General features: G+C 41.3%; 1 protein-coding gene across 2 annotated transcripts in view; it reads right to left on the bottom strand.

Annotated features, from left to right (window-relative positions):
* Positions 1-24432, bottom strand: part of ATP4B (ATPase H+/K+ transporting subunit beta) — a 351538-nt gene extending 327106 nt beyond the window's left edge. The window contains exons 1-2 of one of the 2 annotated variants that reach the window (XM_056555834.1): positions 24335-24432; positions 2733-2817 (exon numbers count right to left, since the gene is read on the bottom strand). The gene's annotated coding sequence lies outside the window, so the exon portion shown is untranslated. Of the gene's footprint in view, positions 1-2622; positions 2818-24334 lie in introns of both variants that reach the window. The other variant, XM_056555833.1, reaches the window with a different exon arrangement.
* Positions 24433-24664: the final 232 nt, after the last annotated feature.

A 24664-nucleotide genomic window follows, 5' to 3' on the forward strand; every position in this document is an offset into this window, starting at 1 on the left:
CGACTGTGGTCACTCATCACGCCCCCTCCCATAGACATGAATGGAGGTGGCGTGGTGATACATCACGACCACTGCCACCCAAACCCAACGTTCTGTACAAAAATGTTCGGGGTCCCAGAGGTCAGACCTCTGCGATCAAACATGTTATTTTCTATCCTTTGAATAGGGAATTAGATGTCCAGGAGTGGAATACTCCTTTAGGGTTGAAATTCAAAAACAAGAGCTGAATGTTGGAGTTGGGGAGTAAATAGTAGCTTCCACAGAATAAAGCTGGCTTAGACCAGTTTACAATGAACATTGCTGTATTGTGCCAACCATCTCAGACCCCGGAGATGGAGATCCCGGTCAGCGAGTAGCTCCATGTTTTCACAATACATACATACATTTTTATAAAAAAACAAATAGAGGACGGTGTAAATATTTAGTCTTCTCTATTTAGAAGTAAATAATTCATTGATTTCACCTCTCCAACGTCTGCCAGAAAGCATACAGATGGTTTAAAGCAAAAAACTAAAAGTTTTAGTGAATGAAGATTATTGAATTATTGTCATGCTACTTCCAAGTTATCTTGAACATGCAACCTCTAGGGCAAGAGAGTTTTGAAAAGTACGTAGAACTGTTAGCATCTTTCTCTAGTCCAAACAATCTATTTTTAATATATCAAACTGGATTTTGTCCAATTCACAGGGTGGTCTGGTTCCTTATGAATTAAATTTAATGTTTAAAAAATAATAATTTTTTCTACAAGAAATCATGATACAACCTCTTTATTTAGGATCTTTAAAGAAAACACAATTCTACTCTTACAGAGTAGAAATTTGCATAGGAATGTACATAGGTGTTACAAGGCGATGGTATGAGCTTGCTGTGCTACCGAACTTCAACTCTGAAATATGAAAGAGCAGGAGCTATAGAGGACCGGAAGGCATCACTGAATAAGCCCCAGACACCTATGTAGGTGAGTGTTTTTTTTTTTTTTTACTTTTTATTTTAATGCCACACTCAGCAAAACACAATTTTTAAAATGTTTCTTTTAACCAGACATGTCCTTTAAAAATGAATATAGTAAGCATGCGCCCCCTAAGGGCAGACACAGAAGTGCTGACAGCAGGAACATAGTGATAGCAGTAGGAGAGGCCTGTGGCGGGGAGTAACAGGATATCAAAGTAGGAATGTACATAGTAACATGATTTTGTCGTGTACGAAGACAGAGCAGGGTAGCGATTGCTTTGATGGTTTCTGCACCTATTTCCCCAATGTCCAAATGCCAATACATATAACCCCATAAACATTCAAACTCTGGTAAGCCAAGCTAATGTTTTAACAACTTAGACAGTATTTATCTCTCAGGCCATCCCAACATCATAAAGGATTTCAATATGTTCTATTCTATGGTCAGATCAAACATCCCGTGAACAGACATTTGGGAACAATAGAATGACCCTCATAAACATTACAATATAGATGAGCTCAAACACTTATTCAATTATGATCACCATAACACATAATAATGCCCATGTTATTATTTTAGTGGCATATAGCCACAACACCTTCTTACCCAAAAATGACCCTGATGCAACAATGGCAATCTGTAGACCTATATTAGTAGTAAAGACAGGAATAGGTCTTTATGGGGTTTCAGCCTTTGGATCTTAACAAAAATATTTTATCTACTGGCAGCAAAGAAACTAAAACCTAAAAACACATTTGTATAAAGTGACCATTTCAACATATGATGGCCTCTCAGAGCCCATCGTATGTTGAAGGCAGCATCGACATATGATGCTGCTGTGTGTTGGGGCCATCATACAAACAGCTATCTGACAGCGCTGACAACTTCAGCAACTGACAGATAGTTGTTTAATGTCCCCGTGTGCCCCGTTCTGCCTCCTGTTACTCACATGCTGTCCTGCTAACTCACGCAGGCTTCCACTGTGAGCTCTGTGTAAGCCCCCCCCCCCCCCCCCAGTGCAGCCATAGCCAATAGCCTGCAGCATCTTGCTGCAGGCATCCAATGAGCTGCTGACTTCCCTCCCCTTCCTCCTTCCTTTCCTATAGAGCTGTAGTCGGCAGGATCGTAATGGAGGACATTCTGTCCCCCCTGAAGGTATTTAAAGAACTGTACAGTACTGTATGCGATGTCACACATCACATACAATACATATACACACTATACACCCCATACATCAATGTTTCCCTATCAGTGTGCCTCCAGCTTTTGCAAAACTATAACTCCCAGCATGCCCAGACAATGAATGGCTGTACATGCATGCTGGGAGTTGTAGTTGTGCAACAGCTGGAGGGACCCTGGTTTGTTAAACACTCCCCATACACTCCACATACAATGGTCATCCCAGAACCAATTAGCAGTTTCCCATAGACATATGTATTCAACATACAATGGTTCCGAGGCCCCAGAACCAATTACCATTTTTACATAGACATATGTACTAGACATATGATGGTTTCAACATATGATGGTTCTCCTGGAACCAATTAATATCATATGTTGAGGGACCAATGTATTTGTAAATCATAATGTTTTCTTACTTATTGAACAATGTGGTGAGACAACATACATTTTGTACATCCACATACTATTGTTCGTTAATACAGACTTACTACATTCTGCTTCCTATAGTGAATGTAAGATATTTTTTGTTGATCAGTGTGGAGCATGGAGATGTTAGCTCCAGTAAATCTATTAAATAAGGTTTAGTTTTGGAGCATACTGTCAGCTGTCTTTGATATTCTGCCATCTCCTGTGACTCATCAGTAAAGGTTGTCTTCAAGCCTTAAGCAGTCTCAGGTGAAATACTTGATAGAGAAATCCACATGCCAAAAATGGAAATTAAAAAATGATGTCAATAATGTTTTATCAGTGTTCAACTAGCATATCTGTGAAAATGACTGGCTTCAGCATAAATTCTCATTGGAAATGTCAAGTTAGGAGATTCCATGCATTAACCTAATGTAACTATTTGATGCTGTGCATTTAGAGCAATCAGAAAAATATTTTAGTTTACATTGATTTTTACAACAAAGATATTAAAACAATGAACAAAAAAAAAAAAAAAAATATATATATATATATATATATATATATATATATATATATATACCCCAAAATGGTTGTAATGCAGCTGTAGAAAGTATCTTGCCAATTAAATACTATTGGAGTATCAGAAGTTAAACTTTTCTAATGTACTGCATTGCTTTTACACTGCTTCACTGAGGTGTTAAGTCGGTCAAGGGTTAACTTCTCAGTACTGCCACCACTGGTGGACGTGCATAAAAACGTATTAGTTTTGGGTCACATTGATTTTCCTTCAGACAGGCTACTGCTTTGGAAGCAACCACAATGTTTAACCCCTTAAGGACCAAGGACGTACCGGTACGTCCTTGGTCCTGCTCTCCTGATATAACGCGGGGTTACACAGTAACCCCGCGTCATATCACGGGGGGCCCGGCGTCATAGTGAAGCTGGGACCCGCCTCTAATAGCGCGCAGCGCCGATTGCGGTGCCGCGCGCTATTAACCCTTTAGCCGCGCGCTCAGAGCTGAGCCACGCGGCTAAAAGCGAAACCGAAAGTTGCCGGTTAGCTCAGTCGGGCTGTTCGGGATAGCAGCGGCTAATCGCGGCATCCCGACCAGCTTACAGGACAGCGGGAGGGCCCCTACCTGCCTCCTCGCTGTCCGATCGCCGAATGACTGCTCAGTGCCTGAGATCCAGGCATGAGCAGTCATGCGGCAGAATCGGCGATCACTGGTTTCCTATGAGAAACCAGTGATCAATGATGAAGATCAGTTTGTGCAGTGTTATAGGTCCCTATGGGAGCTATAACACTGCAAAAAAAAGTGAATATAGATCATTTAACTCCTCCCCTATTAAAAGTTTGAATCACCCCCCTTTTCCAATAAAAAAAAACACAGTGTAAATAAAAATAAACATATATGGTATCACCGCGTGCGTAAATGTCCGAATTATAAAAATATATCATTAATTAAACCTCTCGGTCAATGGCGTGCGCGCAAAAAAAATTCCAAAGTCCAAAATAGCGCATTTTTGGTCACTTTTTATGTCATTTAAAAATGAATAAAAAGTGATCAATATGTCCTATCAATGCAAAAATGGTACAGTTAAAAACTTCAGATCACGGCGCAAAAAATTAGCCCTCATACCGCCCCATACACGGAAAAATAAAAAAGTTATAGGGGTCAGAAGATGACAATTTTAAATGTATTCATTTTCCTGCATGTAGTTATGATTTTTTCCAGAAGTCCGACAAAATCAAACCTATATAAGTAGGGTATCATTTTAATCGTATGGACCTACAGAATAAAGATAAGGTGTCATTTTTACCGAAAAATGTACTACGTAGAAACGGAAGCCCCCAAAAGTTACAAAACAGCGTTTTTTTTTTCAATTTTGTCGCACAATGATTTTTTTTCCGTTACACCGTAGATTTTTGGGCAAAATGACTGACTTCATTACAAAGTAGAATTGGGGGTGCAAAAAATAAGCCATCATATGGATTTTTAGGTGCAAAATTGAAAGAGTTATGATTTTTTTAAGGCAAGGAGCAAAAAACGAAAATGCAAAAATGGAAAAAAAAACGGTCCTTAAGGGGTTAAAGGTTCCCAACCTGCTCACCCCAGAGGGTGGTAACTGGTCTATCCCAGTCAATGTGTCTATTTTAGGCTGACATGTAGTTTAGTTCTGACCTAGCCAGAAAAGCAGCTCCTGTACGTTGCTTCCTGCCGGCAAATCCAGCTGTGCAGTAAGTTAAAGGGGTTCTCCACTGCCTTACCTATCTTTGGCAGTTAGTTAGTTCTGTGGCTATATGTTATTATTGCTTTTTTTCATGTTGCTAATGGTTCTGTATGTGGTGTTTTACTTACCTTTTTTCCAGACCCGGAAGCTGGTTTCTTCATTTGCTTCCTGCCTTGCCTCGACCACTTTGTTTCTTTTCTTCCGCCGCCATCTTGCCATCGGGACGTCACCGTGGAGGGTGGTGTGTTGGAGGCCGGCCTGCCTGAGGATTCCGTCGCGCGGGAGGCGGGCACGTACGGAGCGAGGGGCAGGCCGGCCTCCAACACACCACCCTCCACGGTGATGTCCCGATGGCAAGATGGCGGCGGCGGAAGAAAAGAAAATGAAGAAACCAGCTTCCGGGTCTGGAAAAAAGGTAAGTAAAACACCACATACAGAACCGTTAGCAACATGAACAAAAGCCATAATAACATATAGCCACAGAACTAACTAACTGCCAAAAGTAGGTTAAGGCAGTGGAGAACCCCTTTAATAATTCTGTTTCGAGTTGTTAAATGCAACTCGAGATAACTCTAGGTTGGGTGCCGTGAATCATGGTACCACTGGGGTTTAGGGGTATATTACCCAAGGACTTTGTTCAATTCATGCCAAGAGGGTATCTGCTTCTACATTTGTTTTTCTCCTCTTAAAGGGGTACTCCGGTGAAAAATTTTTTTAAATCAACTAGTGCCAGAAAGTTAAACAGATTTGTAAATTACTTCTATTTAAAAATTGTAATCCTTCCAGTACTTATTAGCTGCTGTATGCTCCACAGGAAGTTGACACCTCTGTCTGTCTCAGGAACTGTTCAGTGCAGGATAGGTTTGCTATGGGGATTTGCTCCTGCTCTTCACAGTTCCTGAGATAGACAGACAGAGATGTCAGCAGAGAGCACTGTGGCCAGACAGAAAAGACATTTTAAAATGAAAGAACTTCCTGTGGAGCATACAGCAGCTGATAAGTACTGGAAGAACAAACCGGTTTTGAGTTCTGGCAACAGTTGATTAACAAGATGTTTTTCGCTGGAGTACTCCTTTAAAGTGGTGTGTGTGGGGTGGGGGGTATTCTCGTGCCTGAATAGTTAAAAGCTGTACAAGTGCTCTTTTGTCATCACTGGACTCTTTGTGGCTTCTGGCTGCAGTCAGGGCTGTGTAGCTTAGAATGTTGCAACCTTTTTGCTTTACACTTTGCAAAAAGGAATTGTAATGCAGCTAATGAGTGAAAAGTATTTTACATATTAATCACAGTGATCAAGCTGTGAAGATCATCCTCAGTAGAGTTAAAGGGGTATTCCAGGCAAAAACGTTTTATATATATATATATATATATATATATATATATATATATATATATATATCAACTGGCTCCAGAAAGTTAAGCATATTTGTAAATTACTTCTATTAAAAAATCTTAATCCTTTCAGTACTTATGAGCTTCTGAAGTTAAGGTTGTTCTTTTCTGTCTAAGTGCTCTCTGATGACACCTGTCTCGGGAAACGCCCAGTTTAGAAGAGGTTTGCTATGGGGATTTACTTCTAAACTGGGCGTTTCCCGAGACAGGTGTCATCAGCGAGGACTTAGACAGAAAAGAACAACCTAAACTTCAGAAGCTCATAAGTACTGAAAGGATTAAGATTTTTTTTAATAGAAGTAATTTACAAATCTGTTTAACTTTCTGGAGCCAGTTGATATATATATATATATATATATATATATATAAGTTTTTTCCTGGATAACCCCTTTAACTTTAACTGGCCTATAACTCATAGCACCAAAAGTGCTTAGCATCTTATCAGAGACTTTCCTACAGTATTTCTGTTACCATACCTTATACACTAGCGCTAAGAGACTGTATAAACTTCTTTGTCATAAACTACTATGTCAGAATTCCTATATCAGTGTGCATTGATGATTTTACCAGTAAAGATTCTCCTTGTTTTCAAGTTTACACTTCTGTCTGGATCAAGTATTTACATACACCATCACAGGTACACCAGTACCCAACACCTTTCTATAGTGTACCCTAGGATCAAATACCTCCATAATCGTCAGATCCTCAAAACAAATGTCGCAGGGATGACCGGAGGACATTCAAGGTTCAGTCAGATCACAAAGCTGCCATGAACACAATAGACCAGTGGTCTGCAACCTGCGGACCTCCAGATGTTGCAAAACTACAACTCCCAGCATGCCCGGACAGCCGTTGGCTGTCCGGGCATACTGGGAGTTGTAGTTTTGCAACATCTGGAGGTCTGCAGGTTGAAGACCACTGCAATAGAGTGTACTACTACGCACATCTGCCCTGCACTACCAGTCCTATCCTCCTCATGGGCACCACACAAATGACTGCTGAGGCCAGTGATTGGCTTGTTCAAGACAGTATATAGTGATGTCACCAGGGTGCTTACTGGTCTTTCCTGCTATCCAGTTCTTTTTCTCTATCTATCTATTTTATTGGGTAACAGACACGTGACATCGGTTACCAGGAACCACAATGCCCTATACTGAAAACTGTACAAAATTGCTTTCATAGAACAGAATTTTCACAAAACCTTGTTCAGCCATGCAAATATTTCCAAAAAGCTCACAACTAGATTGGACAGCTGACTGTGAATGTCACAGATATATTGGGGGTCTGATTCTGTTGTGCAACTTAAAGGGGTACTCCGGTGGAAAACTTTTTTTTTTAAATCAACTGGCTCCAGAAAGTTAAAACAGATTTGTAAATTACTTCTATTAAAAAACCTTAATCCTTCCAGTACTTATTAGCTTCTGAATATTACAGAAGAAAATATTTTCTTTTTGGAACACAGTGCTCTCTGCTGACAACCCTGTCCATTTTAGGAACTTTCCAGAGCAGCATATGTTTTCTATGGGGATTTTCTCCACTCTGGACAGTTCTTAAAATGGACAGAGATGTCAGCAGAGAGCACTGTGCTTGTGATGTTAGCAGAGAGCTCTGTGTTCCAAAAAGAAAATAATTTCCTCTGTAGTATTCAGCAGCTAATAAGTACTGGAAGGATTAAGATTTTTTAATAGAAGTAATTTACAAAACTGTTTAATTTTCTGGCACCAGTGGATTTTAAAAAAAAGTTTACCATCGGAGTACCCCTTTATCCCTTGGGGAAAGTTAAACAGATTTGTAAATTACTTCCATTAAAAAATTGTAATCCTTCCAGTACTTATTAGCTGTTGTAGGCTACAGAGGAAATTCTTTTCTTTTTGGATTTCTTTTCTGTCTGTCCTCAGTGCTCTCTGCTGACACCTCTGTCCATTTTAGGAACTGTCCAGAGCAGCATATGTTTGCTATGGGAATTTTCTCCTGCTCTGTACAGTTCCTGACACGTACAGAGGTGTCCGCAGAGAGCACTATGGACAGACAGAAAAGAAATACAAAAAGAAAATAATTTCCTCAGTAGTATAATAGAAGTAATTTACAAATCTGTTAAACTTTCTGGCACTAGTTGATTTAAAAAATAATTTAAAAAAATGGAATACCCCTTTAACCCCTTGGGGACTCCGTTTTTGCACTTTTGCTTTATCCTCCTCACCTTTTAAAAATCATAACCCTTCCTATTTTGCACCTACAGACCCATATGAGGGCTTTTTTTTTTGCGCCACCAATTCTACCTGGTAATGACATCATTTTACACAAAGATCTATGGCAAAACAAAAAATTATAATAATTGTGCGACAAAATTGAAAAAAAAAATTAAAAATGAACATTTTGTAAATTTTGGGAGCTTCCGTTTCTACGCAGTGCATTTTTCAGTAAAAATTTGACCTGATCTTTATTCTGTAGGTCCATACAATTGAAATGATACCCTACTTATATAAGTTTGATTTTGTCTTACTTCTGGAAAAAAAAATTATTAAAATGAAAATTAATAAGTTTAAAAATGTCCTCTTCTGATCCCTATAACTTTTTTATTTTTCCGCATACGTGGATGTATGAGGGCTCATCTTTTGCACTGTGACCTGAAGTTTTTATCGGTACCATTTTTGTTTTCATCTGGCTCTTTGATCCCTTTTTATTCATTTAGTTTTTTGTGGTGTGAAAAGTGACCAAAAATACGCTATTTTGGACTTAGATTTTTTTTTTTACGTGTACACCATTGACCGTGCAGTTTAATTAACGATATATTTTTATAGTTCGGACATTTACACACGCGACGATACCACATATGTTTATATTTATGTGGTGTCCCAGTACAGGACTTTGTCCTGTCCCTTGTCTAAAGTCCCCTCAGCTAGAGTCCCTCCATTCATATAGGGCTCTCCTGCAGGGCTTCCCCTTGGTCACCTCACGTAAAGAGTGTTTATATTTATTTAATGTATAGAAAATATATGTACAGGACCTTAGTGGTCACATGATGTATGTTTGTGATGTATAAAATGTACAAGGACCTTAGAGGTCATGTGATGTACCCAGAGTTCACTGGGTTCATAACTTATAGGTTTTGTGACCAATGAGCTTAATCCAGCCCCTTATTATATAAAGGGCTGTAGTCAATCAATTCACTCTCTTATTTCCTGGCTACAGAGCAAGCAGCTCTTAGTCTCTTATCTCCTGGACACTAAAGAAGCACAAGCATCTCATCAGCATCAATTCAATTTAACTAGGCCCAAAGCCTAAGAACCCGCAGCCACTAAGCGTGAGTTACTCAAAGCTCCATCTATCAAATCCTGTGTGACTACTACAAGCTCAAATATTATAATTAGTAGCACAGTGGCTAACATCAGAAGCTCATTGCTTCCAAGTCCCAGCAAACCTATGAGGAACCTGAATCCCGTTTCACTCTTGAAAGACTGTTATGTTTAATACCGTTGCATAAAAGCTGCAAGTAAAGTTTCTTCAGTTTGTTCATAAAATCTGCTGTGGACATTCCGTTATTTTTCCCTGCCGTTTGTGGGACGGTTGGCAGTAGGAATATTACTATTGATGAAACCTCACCCTGGCGTCACGACATTCAAGGGTTAATACCACCAGACCCTACACTACCACTGCAACATCCCAGTCACCGTTACTCTCCCAGACACCACATTTATTTTTATTTACGTTTGTTTTTTTGTTTTTTAATGGGAAAAGGGGGGTGATTCAAACTTTTATTAGGGGAGGAGTTAAATCACATTTATTAACTCTTTTTTTTTTTTACACTTTTTTTGCAATGTTTGCAGTGCATTGATTGCGAGCACTGTTCAACGCTATGCCATAGCATTGCATTGATCAGTGTTATCTGGGGTCGATTGCTCAAGCCTGGATCTCAGGCTTGGCACAATCAATCGCTGATCGGATGCACCAGAGGCAGGTAAGGGACCCTCCGCTTGCGTCCTAGCTGATTGGGACACCGCAGTTTTACTGCGGTGGTCCCGAACAGCCAGACTGAGCTGCCGGGAATGCTTATTTTACATTTTAAACATCAAAGTTGATCGCCACATCTAAAGGGTTAATAGTGCGCGTCACCGTGATTGGTGACGCACGCTAAAAGCCCCGTGTCCGTTAGCTGCCAGGAGTGACCTGATATGATGCAGGGTTAGCGTGTGACCCCGCATTTTATTACAGGAATGGGCGCAGGACGTACAGGTCCGCCCTGCGTCCCCAAGAGGTTAAAATAAGGCAGTGAAGACATAGGGGGAAGATTTATCAAAACCTGTGCAAAGGAAAAGTTGCCCAGTTGCCCATAGCAACCAATCAGATCACTTTTTTCATTTTGCAGAGGCCTTGTTAAAAATGAAAGAAGTAATCTGGTTGCTAATGGATACTGATCAAATGTGGTTATTCAGCAGAAATATTTAGGGTAAAAAACATTTTATATATGTTTACAGGGAAAGTACGAATTGGTCTGAAGACATTAGGAAGGTGAAAGCAATGCTAGAATCAGCTTGTTAGACTGCTACCAAGCTGACAACACATTGAAGGACATGTCAAACATCTATGAGGGTTATAACCGACAAAGCAATTGTCAAGTTTTAACCCCTTAAGGACCACAGGTTTTTTCATTTTTGCACTTTTGTATTTTCTACCTCATCTTCTAAAAAATTAGAACACTTTCAATTTTGCACCTACAGACCCATGTGAGGGCTTATTTTTTGTGCTACCATTTGTACTTTTGTAATGACATCAATCATTTCACCACAAAGTTTACTGCAAAACCAGAAAAAAATGATTTGTGGGGCAAAATTGAAAAAAAAAAAACAACAACAAAACTCCCCCGCCATTTTGTAAGTTTTGGGGGCTTACGATTCTATGCATTGTACTTTTTGGTAAAAATGACACCATATCTTTATTCTGTAGGTCCATACGGTTACAAAGATACCTGATTTATATAGGTTTTATTTTATTTTACTACTTAAAAAATGATAACTACATGCACCAAAATTAGTATGTGTAAAATTGTTCTATTCTGACCCCTATATCTTTTTCATTTTTCTGCATACGGGGATGTATGCAGAAAGTGCTAATTTTTTGCACCGTGATCTAAAGTTTTTATCAGTACAATTTTTGTTTTGATGCAACTTTTTGACAGCTTTTTATAAAAATTTTTAGGGTATTCAGAGTGACCAAAAATGCGCAATTTAGGATTTTGGATTTTTTTTTTACGTGTATTCCATTGACTGGGTGGTTTAATTAATATTTCATTTTTATAGTTTGGACATTTATGCACGCAGCGATACCACATGTTTATTTTTATTTAAAAAAAATTTTAATGGGAAAAGGGGGGTCATTCAAACTTTTATTACTGAAGGGGTTAAATCACATTTATTAATGCCAATCGGACAGCAAGGAGCATGGTAAGGAACCTCCTGCTATTCAGGATGCCGTGATTTCACCGTGGTGGTCCCGAACAGCCCACTGAACTAACCGGCAACTGTTTTCTCCTGGTTTAGACGCCGCATTCAACTTTGATTGCGGCATCTAAAGGGTTAATATTGGATATCAGCCCAATCGGTGATGACTGGTATAAGCCACGGGTCCTGGTTGCTGATAGCAACTGGGACCTGCCAGGAATGAAGCACGCTCAGCTCCTGAGCGCGCGTCACATAACGTAAGCGGCAGCAGATGTAAATACAAGACCTGACATTGGGTGGGGGTGTCCTTATACAGGGTGGGGGTGTCCCTGTACATCACAATGAGTTATAGAGGCACTAGCGAAATTCAAGTAGGGAATCCAGTGATTCTCCCGTAGATGCCATACAAAAGATGCCTTTTGTTTTTTATTAGGAGCGAGAGATATTCCATAGTCGAATGTTCCTAATATGCACATAGAGGTCAGTCGAAGTAGGTGGGAGCAGTTGCTTCCATTTTACTGCCACCAAATATCTAGCGGAAGGGAGATATGTAGGAGTAATGTAAACACTGTTCTCCCTATGCAAAAAGGAGATATATTAAATAGAGGATAGTGTGATAGAGGATAATGGGATATATATGGCAGTTAATTCACTAGTAAGGGTCTGCACTATATGTGGCAACGTTCCTCTGGATTTACCACATCTTAAGCCATTATAATTAATATTCCTGTTTGCTCTATGGAGAAAAGCTGGAGTGTGATACTAGAACATACAGTTATTTTGATTAAATTTTTTTTGTACATAAAGCAAGCTAATGTTTTAGTAGCTCTATCCCTAATCAGGCAGCAAGTATCTGGGGGTAGTTGTTGGTCCAAAGAGGATTCCCATTTTGACATATACTTGACAGGCCAATTGGTCTGGATGGGTATGAAATACATTTTTACAAATGTCTCATATAAGACCTTTTGTAGAGGTGCCAGTCTTCCAGAGGCGTTATTTTTTTTTCTTTCAGAGTTGCTACTAAGTGTGGGTACCACTCTGAAGCACAATGTATTACATGATCATCCATCTATTTTAATCCATCATGTAAAGCACCTGTGAGTTTCAGATGAGAGGTCATCACTTTTTTTTTTCATTTGTTGAGTTGAAGCTACACATTATTTTCCTATATTCATATTGCACCGGTGGCTGTAAATGTTGACAAAGATTTAAATTTTTCAAAAGATTGGCACAGACTTATCAATCTGTCCCGGACAAACAAGGGTGTCATTTGTCCACAGCAACAAGTCATAGTTTTGCTTTAATTTCACCAGATCTCATTAGGATTTGAAAGCCAAGCTGTCATTGGTTGTTCTGGACAAATCTGACAATTTTTTTCAGATTGGACAGATTGATACATCTGGGCCATTTTTTTGCTATTTGTTTCACAAAAAAAAAAAAATTCTTAAAAGAGTTTATGGAATGCTGAACCCAAATCACTTTTTGGTACATATAATATTCCAATGGGTTAAGAAAATACCTTTAGAGTCTACATTGCTTTAAAACTTTGATGAAATGTCATTCTCACATCAGAGAAGAACACTGTGAGCTTCCAACCTGACAGACGTTATTCCAGAATATTTTTGTGCCATTAATTTAATTTAATGTAGTGTTAGAAAACATTTCATGCCTTCAAACAGCTGATGGGGGGAGATTCAATTATAACAAATTGCAACATACTGTCAACTCTTTTAAACAAGTCATTAGTCAAAGAATGTTCTTTAAGTCACATTATTACCAAACGGAACAAATCTGCCCGAGAGCTGTAATTGTTGGAACCCACTAAAGACTTGCTAATGAAGTAAAGATCACTTGGGTCTGTGATAATCTTCAAGGTTGCTTTTTTTATTTTTTATTATGAACTAAAAAAAAACTTTATGTAGAGGAAATTGTTATCTAGTGCAAGATTTTTTCAGTTCTTCATTTTAATTTCCAAATTTTAGATCCTACATTTTACACATTATACAACAAATATGTGGCAAGTAGGCAAAATAGGCAGCTGCCTAGAGTGCCCTCTTGATGGGGGCACCACTCTGCCCCTGCAAGAAAGTTAATAGCCAGCCAGCATCCAAAGCACCTGCTGCTCATCAGAAGCACCCACCCAGCCAGCACCACCATTGTAACCCCCCCTCTTCCGATACCATAATAATCTGCATTCTTCAGCCTGCTGGAGGAGTGCAGTGCCACCTTTGAGGCCAGACAGGAAGGTCCTGACATCACACGCACCTCCATACATCTGCCCCAGGAGGAGGAGGAGGTTTACTACAGTGTGTCACTCCAGTAGTAAGGTGGGGCATGTCAAAGGGCGGAGCCAATGGGTGGGGTCAAGGGGTGGCAAAATTAGCTTTCTCCTAGGGTGGCTAAAATCCTTGCACCAGCCCTGTCTGGTGATTTGATTTAGACAAAATTAAGAAAGAAATGGTAAAACTTGGAGGTATCTCTGACCAGGCCCGTCACTACAGGACAGGCAAACCAAGCAATTGCTTGGGGCCCCGAGCTGGCCCAGGGCTCAGAGCCAGTGCTTGCCCATCCTGTAGCAACGGGGCAATTCCCCCCATCACTATTAAGGACATCCCTGTGTCCCGAAAGATGTTTTCTGGACACAGGGATGCCACCGTTAACCCTCTCTAATGTGGGGGGAACACTGCCTACCTAATGTGGGGGAACACTGCCTACCTAATGTGGGGGGAACACTGCCTACCTAATGTGGTGGGAACACTGCCTACCTAATGTGGGGGGAACACTGCCTACCTAATGTGGGGGATGTACTACTGTTGGGAATGTACTTAAGAATTCTAAGAAGAAAACTGAACAAAAAGATAATTGGTTGAATAACTTGGCACCCAAGGGTAATTTTCCCTGCAGGGGATGTAATTTTTGCAATTTAAATTTAGCTAAGAGAAATTTTTCCTTGGGTGGTCACAATATTTTTGTCAACCAATTAATCACATGCAAGTCTACTCACATCGTGTACTGTTTACTATGACCCTGTAAGAGATTTTATGTGGGAAAAACAAAACAAAAATTATGTACACGAGTAAGAGAACATGTATATTCTCTCCGGACATGCAAGGTTTCCCCCCGGTTTGTTGCCCATATGGCTGAATGCCATGGCAGCAACAGTAGGGACATTAAATTTGCCGGGTTAGAGAGAATTGACAGCATCCCCGTCGGCATGGATAAAAATGTTTTCCTTATGCGCCGAGAGGCTTTCTGGATAGTAAAACTTAATGCCATGGGGCCGCTGGGCATGAATGAAAGACAAGATTTTTCAGCATTTTTGTGAGTCGTATATCTCTTTAGTGTTTTTAAGCTACGTATTGTTTGTTTTTTTATAAATTTTTCATTGTTTTGCACAATTTATATATATTCTTTTAATTGTTCACTACATACGGTCCGGTGTATAAATACATGGCTACCACTGAAGGGAGGCGTATACCTGTGGCCGGAAGAAGCGTCTGATGACGCAAAACTAGTCGCCTCCTATTGGTATGCCCCGCTTCTGAGCTGCCGCTCGTGTTCCCCGCTTGGAATATCCAGGACTGTTCATTTGTATTTTCACATTTGTGCACTGTTGGAATAAAGCTGCTGTTGAAGTTCATCTTCCCTGGTGAGTGCGACTATTTTCTTCTTACATTGCTAATGTGGGGGAACACTGCCTACCTAATGTGGGGGAACACTGCCAGCCTAATGTGGGGGAACACTGCCAGCCTAATGTGGGGGAACACTGCCAGCCTAATGTGGGGGAACACTGCCAGCCTAATGTGGGGGAACTATACTGCCAGCCTAATGTGGGGGAACTATACTGCCAGCCTAATGTAGGGGAACACTGCCTACCTAATGTGGGGGGAACCCTGCCAACCTAATGTGGGGGAGCACTGCCAACCTAATGTGGGGGGAACACTGCCAACCTAATGTGGGGGGAACACTGCCAACCTAATGTGGGGGAACAATGCCTTCCTAATGTGAGGGGAACACTGCCTACCTAATGTGGGGGAACACTGCCGCACCTAATGTGGGGGGAACTATGCTGCACCTAATGTTGGGGGAACACTGCCAACCTAATGTGGGGGGAACTATGCTGCACCTAATGTGGGGGGAACACTGCCTACCTAATGTGGGGGGAACTATGCTGCACCTAATGTGGGGGCCTCGTATCGACGTTCGCTCATGTCGCGCTCCCAGAATTCAAGGGCAGGCATTACTACGTCCTGACGCCGGCACCTAGAGCGTGACATGCGTGAACATCAAGGGGGGGGGGGGCTCCATGTCCATTTTGCTTGGGGCCCCCAAATTCCTTCAAATGGCCCTGCCTCTGACCTTACAACAGTAGTTACCTATTTACAGGTAGCATATTGTTGGTTACCACAATTAGTACTCCCTGCATAAGGTGACCACCAGGTTTTGCATTTAGTGGTAGAAATAAACAAACTTGGCGTTATAACATACCCTATGGTGGCATTCCTCTTGGTTACATACAGTACATAGTGAAAGTATTTGGCCCCCTTGAACTTTTCGACCTTTTGCCACATTTCAGGCTTCAAACATAAAGATATAAAACTGTAATTTTTTAGTGAAGAATCAACAAGTGGGACACAATCATGAAGTGTAACGAAATTTATTGGATATTTCAAACTTTAACAAATAAAAAACTGAAAAATTGGGCGTGCAAAAATTTTCAGCCCCTTTACTTTTAGTGCAGCAAACTCTCTTAAGAAGTTCAGTGAGGATCTCTGAATGATCCAATGTTGACTAATGATGATAAATAGAATCCACCTGTGTGTAATCAAGTCTCTGTATAAATGCACCTGCACTGTGATAGTCTCAGAGGTCCGTTTAAAGCGCAGAGAGCATCAGGAAGAACAAGGAACACACTAAGCAGGTCCGAGATACTGTTGTGGAGGAGTTTAAAGCCGGATTTGGATACAAAAAGGTTTCCCAAGCTTTAAACATTCCAAGGAGCACTGTGCAAGCAATAATATTGAAATGGATGGAGTATTAGACCACTGCAAATCTACAAAGACATGGCCGTCCCTCTAAACTTGCAGCTCATACAAGGAGAAGACTGATCAGAGATGCAGCCAAGAGGCCCATGATCACTCTGGATGAACTGCGGAGATCTACAGCTGAGGTGGGAGACTCTGTCCATAGGACAACAATCAGTCATATACTGCACAAATCTGGCTGTTATGGAAGAGTGGCAAAGAAGAAAGCCATTTCTTAAAGATATCCATAAAAAGTGTCGTTTAACGTTTGCCACAAGCCACTGGGAGACACCAAACATGTGGAAGAAGGTGCTCTGGTCAGATGAAACCAAAATCGAACTATTTGGCAACAATGCAAAACGTTATGTTTGGCGTAAAAGCAACACAGCTCATCACCCTGAACACACCATCCCCACTGTCAAACATGGTGGTGGCAGCATTATGGTTTGGGCCTGCTTTTCTTCAGCAGGGACAAGGAAGATGGTTAAAATTGATGGGAAGATGGATGGAGCCAAATACAGGACCACTCTGGAAGAAAACCTGATGGAGTCTGCAAAAGACCTGAGACTGGGACAGAGATTTGTCTTCCAACAAGACAATGATCCAAAACATAAAGCAAAATCTACAATGGAATGGTTCACAAATAAACACATCCAGGTATTAGAATCGCCAAGTCAAAGTCCAAACCTGAATCCAATCGAGAATCTGTGGAAAGAACTGAAAACTGCTGTTCACAAACACTCTTCACCCAACCTCACTGAGCTCCAGCTGTTTTGCAAGGAGGAATGGGCAAAAATGTCAGTCTCTCGATGTGCAAAACTGATAGAGACAAACCCCAAGCGACTTACTGCTGTAATCGCAGCAAAAGGTGGCGCTACAATGTATTGACTTAAGGGGGCTGAAAAATTTTGCACGCCCAATTTTTCAGTTTTTTTATTTTTTTTAAAGTTTGAAATATCCAATAAATTTCATTCCACTTCATGATTTTGTCCCACTTGTTGTTGATTCTTCACAAAAAATTACAGTTTTATATCTTTATGTTTGAAGCCTGAAATGTGGCAAAAGGTCGAAAAGTTCAAGGGGGCTTAATACTTTCACTATGCACTGTATCTACAACCTTACCACAAAATCACTTTTAGATCTGGATCCAGGCACTAAATGGGCATACATTTTTGGATAATGTGTCTGATTCAATATAACTCCCGATTAAAAGTGGTAGAAGAAACCCTAGAGGAGAAGAAGAAGATGCTAATTTGGGTATTGCTTTTAGTATGTTTGCATGAATAAAGATATTCAAATATATGCTTAGTAGTGATGAGCGGCAGGGGCCATATTCCAATTCGCGATATTTTGCGAATATATGGACGAATATTTGTCATATGTTCGCAAAATTCACATATTCGCTATGTTTATTCCCTTTTTTTTTCCCATGCTAAAATTTGTAATGAAATTTGTATATTGCGCAAGCTCTATAATTTCTTTCACCTAAAGGGTACGTTCATACATACAGGATCCTGCGCAGATTTGATGCGCAGGATTTGTAACTGCAGATTAGAAGTTGTGTTCAGTCATTTAGTTTACATTGAAATCTGCAGCAGAAAATCCTGCGCATCAAATCCTGTGCATCAAATTATGTGCATCAAATCTGCATACGTGTGAACGTACCCAAAAGAAGGGAGGGATCAGTGTCCTCTGGAAGTGCCGATATTCACGAATATTTGCATATTCGGATATATGAAATATTCGCGCTCCACACCGACTCGCACAGTAAATAATATTGGAGCCTTCTTTGGACCAAAAGCTGGAAGCAGGGAGGGATGATAATTTTTTGGTTTTTACACAGTACACATCATTGTTGTGTTGTGTACTGTGAAGAAAAGAAAAAGTAATATTTGTCAATACGAATATATATCCCTATATTCTAAATATTCTTGAAATCGCAAAGTCCCGATATTCACGATAAAAATTAGCCTTTTGACTATTCGCTCTCAACACTAATGCTTAGTATCTACTGTTCTTTTGGCATGGGTTAGATCACATGATATCCCCTATTTTTCAAAAGGGTATCAATAGTACTGCATTCAGACTCATACACCTCCTTCATCTATGAGCTTTCATATATTCACCATCAGGGAGATTCTTGGTAGTATAACAACTTAAATTGCTTAAAATATAACTTTTATTGATTTAAATACTAAAATGTTTGTACTAAATATGTGAAATAAAGAAACAAAGATGGATAGCTATCAGGCGCTGCTCAGCTCTCTGTTCTATTTATTAGCCGTGTGTGTCTTCACCGCTGATGGTGGACAGCTGCTGCGGATTGTTATGGAGGTGCCGATTCTGGGATGAAGCAAGTGTATGCCAAATAAACAAAATGTAGAGGAATAGTAAGAAATGCACTCACCAGACCGATGAATCCATGATAGAAAACGTTATTCCACTTAAAGGAGATGTCCGGTGCTCAATTTTCTTATTGTATCCGTTCCGAGCTACAAAATAAAAGAAAACAAACTTTCTCTTACCTGCCTACGCTCCCCCGGTGCTCCGGTACAGGTGTTAGGTCCCCGGGCTGTATTCTTCTTACTTCCTGTTAGCCCGGCACGTCACACAGAGCTTCAGCCTATCACCGGCCGCAGCAATGTCCTGCCTCGGCCAGTGATAGGCTGAAGCTCCGTGTGACGTGCCGGGCTAACAGGAAGTAAGAAGAATTCAGCCCGGGGACCGAACACCTGTACCGAAGCACCGGGGGAGTGTAGGCAGGCATGAGAAAGCTTATTTTCTTTTTTTTTTTTTGCAGCCCGGAATGGATAGAATAAGAAAAGTGAGCACTGGACATGTCCTTTCATGGATGGTGCAGCATACAGAGAAAATGTAAGTTCCAACTGCGGGGAGGGAGAGCAGCCGCACTCGGGATGCAAGGACACACCACTGAATGGCAACTAGTTTTGCGTCACAGGACACTTCTTCCGGCCAAGGTACACACTTGGCCGGAATAAGCGTCCTGTGATGCACAACTATTTGCCACTCAGTGGTGTGCCCCCATGTTCTGAGTGTGGCTGCTCTCCCTCCCTGCAGTTGGAACTTATGTTTCTCTGTATGCTGCACCATCCATTACCTGGAATAAAGTTTTCCATCATGGATTCACCAGTCTGGTGAGTTTAATTCCTGCTATTCCTCTTCATTTTGTCTATTTCTACTAAATAATAACTTAAATATAACTTGATTACATAGTAAAATATGTTACAAATTTGTGAAGAAAAAGAAAAAGACAATCCAATTTAGTATGAACAAATACAAAAATATGGCTGTAGGCCTCCACCACAGTCATACATCCATTGCAGAAGGTTGCAATTTGTAATTTGTGTTATGTCTTTATGACTACCTCTGGCATATAATACTGTATAAAGATGCCTGAAACAAATGACTAAACATTTAAGACTGAATGCATGCCGCCAATTATATATATTTATTTATGTGTGTGTGTGTGTGTGTGTGTGTATGTGTATATATATATATATATATATATATATATATATATATATATATATATTATATATATACACATACACACACACAAAGAAAAGCGATACAACATAACCCCATAGCCAATAGCTCTTTCTAAAATGGCAAAGGTATACTTAAATTTTTTTCTAATTTTCATCTGGGTACTATGGGGGAAATTCATTGAAGTTGCAGGTAAATGACTTCTGTACACTTTTTTTTGTGTGCTGCTAATGTGTAGGTGCACCAAATTTATTAAATGGTCCCAGGGATATTGATAAATTTTGGGCAGATACACATTTACAGAAATTTCACTCTACACACACACACACACACACACACACACAAACCTCACCCCAAAAAACTAAGTTAAAGGGGTATTCTGTCCCTAGGCATCTTATCCTCTATTAAAGGATAGCGGATAATATGTCTGATGGCGGGGGTCCGGCCACTGGGAATCCCCACAATCTCTCCTGCAGCACCCCCTGTCATCTGTGCAATTTTCCAAAAAATTCATAGTTGGTCAATTTATTACCACTGAAAGACTAACCTTAAGGCTAAGTTTCCACTTTTTTTTCTGTCAGTTTTTGGATATCTGCCACTGTAGTTTTTGAGCCAAAACCAGAAGTGTATTCATAAGGAATAGGGCATATAAAGGAAGGACTTTTACTTCTCCTCCCTTATGGATCCACTTCTGACTTTGGCTCAAAAACTGCCAGAAAAAAAAACAAGCGGAAACTTAGCCTAACAGATGGTCTGCACACACTTAAAAAAAAACCTGTAAGCTAAAAAGTCGGAAAAAAAGAGCCTGAGATGCTGTGCAGTACCAACTGTGAGACAAATATACACCCAAAAACAGCTCTAAAGACATCTAGTGATAAATGCCCCCCCCCCCCTCTTTGTCCCTAAGGCTAAGTTTCCACGTTTTTGGAAAACTGCCACTGCAGTTTTTGAGCCAAAGTCAGAAGAGGATCCATAAGGGAGGAGAAGTATAAGACCTTCCTTTATATGTCCTGTTCCTTTCGAATACATTTCTGGTTTTGGCTCAAAAACTGCAGTGGCAGATTTTCAAAAACTGCCAGAAAAAAAACCAAGTGGAAACCTAGCCTAAGAAAAAGGACCTCCTTAACCCCTTAACGCCGCAGGACGTATATTTACGTCCTGCGCCGGCTCCCGCGATATGAAGCGGGATCGCGCCGTGATCCTGCATCATATCGCGTCGGTCCCAGCGCTAATCAACGGCCGGGACCCGCGGCTAATACCACACATCGCCGATCACGGCGATGTGCGGTATTAACCCTTTAGAAGCGGCGGTCAAAGCCGCTTCTAAAGTGAAACTGAAAGTGACCCGGCTGCTCAGTCGGGCTGTTCGGGACCGCCACGGTGAAATCGCGGCGTCCGGAAAAGCTGACTGGACACCGGGAGGGCCCTTACCTGCCTCCCCGGTGTCCGATCGGCGAATGACTGCTCCGTGCCTGAGATCCAGGCAGGAGCAGTCAAGCTCTGATAACACTGATCACAGGCGTGTTAATACACGCCTGTGATCTGTGTAAGAGATCAGTGTGTGCAGTGTTATAGGTCCCTATGGGACCTATAACACTGCAAAAAAAATGTTAAAAAAAAGTGTTAATAAAGGTCATTTAACCCCTTCCCTAATAAAAGTTTGAATCACCCCCCTTTTCCCATAAAAAAAATAAAACAGTGTAAAAAAAATAAAAAATAAACATATGTGGTATCGCCGCGTGCGTAAATGTCCGAACTATAAAAATATATCATTAATTAAGCCGTACGGTCAATGGCGTACGCGCAAAAAAATTCCAAAGTCCAAAAAAGCGGATTTTGGTCACTTTTTATACCATTAAAAAATGAATAAAAAGTGATCAAAAAGTCCGATCAAAACAAAAATCATAACTTCAAATCACGGCACAAAAAATGAGTCCTCATACCGCCCTGTACGTGGAAAAATAAAAAAGTTATAGGGGTCAGAAGATGACATTTTTAAACGTATATGTTACGCCGAGCGCTCCGGGTCCCCGCTCCTCCCCGGAGCGCTCGCTTCACTCTCGCTGCCGCAGCGCTCCGGGCAGCTCCACTGACCCGGTGCGCTGCGATACCGTCTCCAGCTGGGATGCGATTCGCGATGCGGGTGGCGCCCGCTCGCGATGCGCATCCCGGCTCCCGTACCTGACTCGCTCTCCGTCTGTCCTGTCCCGGCGCGCGCGGCCCCGCTCCCTAGGGCGCGCGCGCGCCGGGTCTCTGCGATTTAAAGGGCCACTGCGCCGCTGATTGGCGCAGTGGTTCCAATTAGTGTGTTCACCTGTGCACTCCCTATTTATACCTCACTTCCCCTTCACTCCCTCGCCGGATCTTGTTGCCATTGTGCTAGTGAAAGCGTTTCCTTGTGTGTTCCTAGCCTGTGTTCCAGACCTCCTGCCGTTGCCCCTGACTACGATCCTTGCTGCCTGCCCCGACCTTCTGCTACGTCCGACCTTGCTTCTGTCTACTCCCTTGTACCGTGCCTATCTTCAGCAGCCAGAGAGGTTGAGCCATTGCTAGTGGATACGACCTGGTCACTACCGCCGCAGCAAGACCATCCCGCTTTGCGGCGGGCTCTGGTGAAAACCAGTAGTGACTTAGAACCGGTCCACTAGCACGGTCCACGCCAATCCCTCTCTGGCACAGAGGATCCACCTCCTGCCAGCCGGCATCGTGACAGTATACATTTTCCTGCATGTAGTTATGATTTTTTCCAGAAGTGCGACAAAATCAAACCTATATAAGTAGGGTATCATTTTAACCGTATGGACCTATTATCCGTATGGATATTACCGAAATATGCACTGTGTAGAAACGGAAGCCCCCAAAAGTTACAAAATGGCGTTTTTTTTTTCGATTTTGTCGCACAATGATTTTTTTTTCCGTTTTGCCGTGCATTTTTGGGTAAAATGACTAATGTCACTGCAAAGTAGAATTGGCGACGCAAAAAATAAGCCATAATATGGATTTTTAGGTGGAAAATTGAGAGGGTTAAGATTTTTAAAAGGTAAGGAGGAAAAACCTTAAGGGGTTAAACCTTAAGGGGTTAAACCTGTGTTTTGATCTCATAGATAGAGCTTTGATAGAGCAGAAACAAATAATATACTTGACTAAATATTTCATTAATTTTTCACAGGCATTAATCCACTGATAATGTGTCATGTGATCAAGGGTGACAAGATGTCATTTATAAATGTTGTTTTAATCCCTTAACCAGGGACGTGCACACATAGGGCTCAAAGGGGGCTTGAGCCCCTGCCTTTTCATGCACCTGCCCCTTAATACCCCTTTTTTTTTTTTTTTTTTTTAAAGAAAGGTGTGAGGCACAGAGGCATAGGGGCAGGAGTGTATAGAGGCACGGCTGGTAGAGATAACAGCAGAGGACAAGAAGAAAGAGCAGATACAAGTGTTAGGAAGTGACATCTTGTCATACAGGAATTCTCTGAACACTGTCTTCCGGGGTCCTGCTGCTGCTGACGGCCCCTCCCCCTCCCTGCTCCTCCCTGGGTAAGGAAAGGAAGAGATGGAGGATAGAAGATCAGCTGGAGCTGCCATGAGGGGACAGTAAGTGATCATCAGCCGGGTCTGTCAAGGAGGACTGTAGGGAGGGTGGACTGTGTGAGGGGACTTAGAAGAGTCCACAGTGACAGTAACGGATGATCAGCAGGGTGGTCTGTCAGGGAGGACTGGCCTCCTCTGTACAAGCAGCTTCAGGGAAATTATAGTGTGTTTTTGTGTTGTTTTGTTTTTTTCCTTATTTATTCTGATATATACTATTGGGGAGATTTAACAAGACCTGACCAGAGGAAAAGTTGCCCATAGCAACCAATCAGATTTCTTATTTTACTTTTGAAAAGGCCTCTGAAAAATGAAAGAAAGGATCTGATTGGTTGCTATGGGCAACTTTTCCTCTGGACAGGTCTTGTTAAATCTCCCCCATAGTGTCCCCCACCTACAGTACCTGAAAAGCTTAGTCCAGCATAGTTCTTCTTTCCCTCCCTATAAACCAGTGTTTCCCAACCAGGGTGCCTCCAGTTGGTACAAAACTGCAACTCTCAGCCAAAGGCTGTCCAGGCATGCTGGGAGTTGCAGTATTGCAACAGCTGGAGGCACCCTGCTTGGGAAACACTGCTATAAACCAATAGCTATTAACCAATAGTGTTACCCACCTGTGCCCCTATAATGCCATTCCACATCTGTATCTTCCCCACATCATCAGTCCCTACAATCTTTGTATTGTCCCACCTTTCTTGTGGACCTGTCCAGAGGAAAAGTTGCCCATAGCAACCAATCAGATCGCTGCTTTCAGCTTTCAGAGTCCTTGTTAAAAATGAAAGAAGCAATCTGATTGGTTGCTATGGGCAACTGGACAACTTTTCCTCTGGACAAGTTTTGATAAATCTCCCCCATTTTGCTGCAGAATTTCTGCTGGTAATTCAATAACAAAATTCACAGTATAAAATCTGCAGCAAAAAAATCTGTAGCAAAATCCCAATGGC

Source organism: Hyla sarda, chromosome 2 (genome assembly GCF_029499605.1).
Source record: "Hyla sarda isolate aHylSar1 chromosome 2, aHylSar1.hap1, whole genome shotgun sequence".
Taxonomy (NCBI): Eukaryota; Metazoa; Chordata; class Amphibia; order Anura; family Hylidae; genus Hyla; species Hyla sarda.